Raw genomic sequence first — 4,554 nt, 5'->3', positions numbered from 1 at the left:
GGCAGAGAACCCAGTAGCTTCTGACAAGCCCAAAATGTGATGGACAGATCTCTTACCTTATTCCTGATTTGTAGAACCCTAAAGATATACAGCATTTTGTTAAGAGCTCAAATCCAGTCTACATTGAATTCTTATTATTCTTATTTTAAAATGATTGACTGGAGCAGCAAAATGCCTGAGTATATGTTTGTGTGTATGCAAATGAGATGGAAAGCAAAAGAGAATGAGTTTCCTTATCTCACTAAATTCATAAATTATACTAATAGGATTAGTAACTATGACCTAAAAACTCAAAAGACAAGTTAGTGAGCCATATCTACAAGAACCTGTTGATACAGGTTGGGTTCTGTATCACATCTTTTTTTAAAAAAAATATTTTATTTTATTTTTGGCTGAGCTGCGCGCCTTGCAGGATCTTAGTTCCCTGACCAGGGATAGAACCCGTGCCCCCTGCAGTGGAAGCGCAGAGCTTCAACCACTGGACTGCCAGGGAAGTCCCCACATCTTTTAAGGGTAAATGACTTCACATTCCAGAATTCCAGTGAGAATATGATTTTTTTCCTTCTGACTGCCACACAATGATAAACTCATACCTACCAGTCCTAGAATATTCAAATGAAGAAAGGGATAAAAATTTAGAAAGTAAAAACATGTCTTCATTTCTAAAAACTTTGAGAAGAGCTCTTACTAGATGACTTAAAGGACATAATAGGTTTTAAAAGTTTTAAAAATGTATTAGGCTGCAAAATAAATACAAAATTTCAACTGCTTCCTTTATCTAATCCACTCTTATAATACAAGTGTATGCTTGGTGGCTTTGCAATCTGTCAACCTATATTTCCTGGAATTCCTTTTTCTATTTCTGGTTAGGGTGGGCCACAAAAGAGATTCTTGTGTGAGATTTGCAGAAGTGAAGCAGCAGTCATTTTGTAGCTCACATATATTGTTGCTTATCTTCTGGCTCACTTCATTGGCTTGAGGCAGCAGCCAGACCTGCAACTGCTCCATCTTTTGCTAGATCCTCCGTTCAGGTCTCTGAATCATGAGTCCAGTGTGTGTTTAACCCTGCAGTGAAGGACCCCAGCTTCTGCAAGGCGTAAGTACTACCAAGGTCAGAGGCAGCAAGAGCTAATTTGGGTTTTATGTTGTCCTCATGAGCTATGCTTCTGCATTCCAGCTTGTCATGAATCTCCTTCATCTTCCCTTCCTGACTCTGCTCTGTTGGACTTCAAGCTCCAACATCAGATGCAAAGATAACAGCCTTACAGAGACAGTTGAACCACCTTCCACAATTGTGTAGGGTCAAATCGCTGTAACAAATTCCTTTATATTATCTATCTATCTCTATTTCCATTTTAGTGGTTTTGCTTCTCTGATTGAACCCTGATAGAAACTGGGATAGTGACAGAACAAAATGAAAAGAGGTCTTCTGATCCCCTAAGGCCATTGGCAGGAAGCAGGTCAAGAAAACTATTCAAATGATGGGCTTCCCTGGTGGCACAGTGGTTGGGAGTCCGCCTGCCGATGCAGGGGACGCGGGTTCGTGCCCCGGTCTGGGAGGATCCCACACGCCGCTGAGTGGCTGGGCCTGTGAGCCATGGTCGCTGAGCCTGAGCGTTTGGAGCCTGTGCTCTGCAACGGGAGAAGCCACAGCAGTGAGAGGCCCGCGTACCGCAAAAAAAACCAAAAAACAGTTCAAATGAAAACATAGACTACCTTTCACAGAAAAGGAAGGATGACTCAGAGTGCAGAACTGAGATCTGTGGAGAAGTTATTCCAGGTGGGAGTATAATTTTGTCCTAATCAAAGAACCTGTGACATTTTCCCAGCTGGATTTCAGAATTGCTATGAATCAGTAATCTCTGTATACTTCTTATTGTTCCTGTCCTCTCTGAACAGGAATGTCTATAGTGGTTATCCTATGCCTGTCCCACTGTTGTAATGTTATATGGGGAGCAGATAACTTGTCTTTTTACTTGAAATGTCTTTAGATTGAGAGAACTGTACTCGAGGAGCTTCATTTAAGAAGCATCATCCACACTTGGACTTGATTTAGATGATGAGACTCTGGACTTTGAGCTGATGCCATAATGGGATGAGACCTTGCACATAGCTTTGGGAGGGGATGGGTGTATTTTGCACTGGGATAGATGTGAATCATTCGGAACCAAAGGGCTCACCATGATAGCCAGCTTCCAGTATGGCTCCAGTGATTCTTACCTCCTGGTGTTCACAGCCTTATGCAGTCCCTTCCCTCTATATACCAGGCCTGGTTTGTGTGACCAATAGAATATGACATTAGTAAATTATGCCTCTTCTGATATTAAGTCATAAAGACATTGCAGCTTCTGTCTTGGTTTTGGATACCTTTTAGATCACTTGCTCATGCCATGTTAAGAAGACACTCAAGCAGCCCTGCAAAGTCCATGTAGTGAGGAACTGATGCCTTTTGCCAACAGCAAAGGGGATGGAGAGCTCCAGCCAACAGTACTGTGGGTGAACGTTCTTCAAAGCTGATCCTCTAGCTATGGTCGAGTCTTTAGATGACTGCAACCCAGCCTATAGCTTGACTGTAACCTGAGAGACTCTGACCAGAGCCACCCAGCTTAACTGATCATGGATTCCTGACCATCAGAAACTGTGTGAGATACTAAATGTTTGTTTTAAGCTAAGTTTTGTTATGTAGCAACAGATAACTAATACAGTGCCTAAGTATAAATAGAATCTTTCTTCCACATGCCTATGAAAGCCAAATCAAGATAAGAGAGATAGAGAAAAGTAAATTGTTTTAGCTCACTGTCTTGTTTTTTCTTCAGTGTTCAGATTCTTTTAAAACTAAGCCTGTGGGCAAATACTTATTCAGCTAAGCTAAATTTGAAAGATGTAAGGAAAGGAGGTTAGCTTTAGTAATAAGGAAATATACATGTTCACACACACACACATCTGCTTTGAACTAAAGGATTTACTTTTGAGAAGTCAAATCATGAGATTTTTCCAGAATCCAGTCTGTGCATAATGGTAGGGAAGCTGCTATCTCTCTCAGGTTGAGATTTAAAGTGTCATTGATTATTCCTTTTTACCTAATATGACTAGTTTAAAATGTAAGGTATGATTTGATTTCCTTCCTACTTTTTGTTATGGAAACATTTGGAAATGAGAAATAAGAATATATTTCTTCTAGCCTCTATTTCTTTGTGTCTTATAATCAATTTCAGTAACTTTAACAATAAACAGTAAAAAAGAGTATACAAAGCATTGCCCAAGTAAATCCATCATGAACCTGTGTCTGAGAATGGTTTCCTAAATAGGGGAAATGTGTTTCATACAAAGAATCCATTTTCTGTTATTGCCTTTTTTTTTTTTTTTTTTTTTTTTGCGGTACGCGGGCCTCTCAGTGTTGTGGCCTCTCAGTGTTGTGGCCTCTCCCGTTGCAGAGCACAGGCTCCGGACGCGCAGGCTGAGCAGCCATGGCTCACGGGCCCAGCCGCTCCGCGGCATGTGGGATCTTCCCGGATCGGGGCACGAACCCGTGTCCCCTGCATCGGCAGGTGGACTCTCAACCACTGGGCCACCAGGGAAGCCCTGTTATTGCCTTTTTTATTTGGACTACTAGATGCTATATATTTTAAGGCAATCCTAATAGTTTCCTGTCTCTCACTAACAAGAATGACATATAATGAACAGTGGAGACAGTGTCCATTTGATCCACTGCAGAAAGCTGTCTATTTCATACAAGAGTAAATCACTTCAGTTCCTTTGTGGAATGAGTGGAGTGTAAATAAATAAATGAGACGTAAGAATTTTTAAAAATCTGGTCAGTTCTATCAGAAAGAAACAAAGGATAGGAACATTTGGAGGCCTGGCTTAATAAAAAGTGTGACAAGATGAAGAATTGTATGTGATAGCTGTAAAGGGAGGAAGAATCCTCACTAATATAGTACGTCCATAAAATAGTTTCTTCCTTCTTTAGGAAGATAATTTTGTAGTTTAAGAATAATAATTCTCAATTCTTTGAAGTTGGAGGACTTACCTTGTAAAATGACTCTTTATTCACTTTTACCTCCACCAAAAAGAATTCTGATTTTCAGCAATTTTTCTGTAATTCATCACAGTTCTAAATCTGAGTAGGAATTTCAGATTCCATTTTAGGGAATAGGTTTGTTTTGGGGTGTCTTTTTGTTGTTATTTTGCACGTTTTACTTCAATTGTAAAGTTTTTGTCTTTTTTGTTTTGTTTTGAGAGAACTCCAAAATGTTCTAATTTTTCCTTTTACAATTAGTATTTGGTGTATTTCTCAGAGAATTATACAAAAATGACTTGTATTTGACTACTTAATTTTTTACTATTACTGTCCAAGATTTTTTGGTGTGAAATATTAATGGAGCCATTGCTCTGTGTCATGTTTTGGGTTCCAGGTGGGGATGAAAGTTCCGACAAATTTTGTGCCCTACAGGAGCAAGAAGGAATCACCTATGGGGCTTGTTTAAAATGCAATCAGTAAAGTCCCATCCTAAACAGAATCAGAATTTCTGGGAGTGGGACTTTAGAATCTGC

This window comes from Neophocaena asiaeorientalis, unplaced genomic scaffold, assembly GCF_003031525.2.
Source record: "Neophocaena asiaeorientalis asiaeorientalis breed wild unplaced genomic scaffold, Neophocaena_asiaeorientalis_V1.1 scaffold36, whole genome shotgun sequence".
NCBI lineage: Eukaryota > Metazoa > Chordata > Mammalia > Artiodactyla > Phocoenidae > Neophocaena > Neophocaena asiaeorientalis.
The sequence above is the reverse complement of the archived record's forward strand: the minus strand, read 5'-3'. Positions refer to the sequence as shown.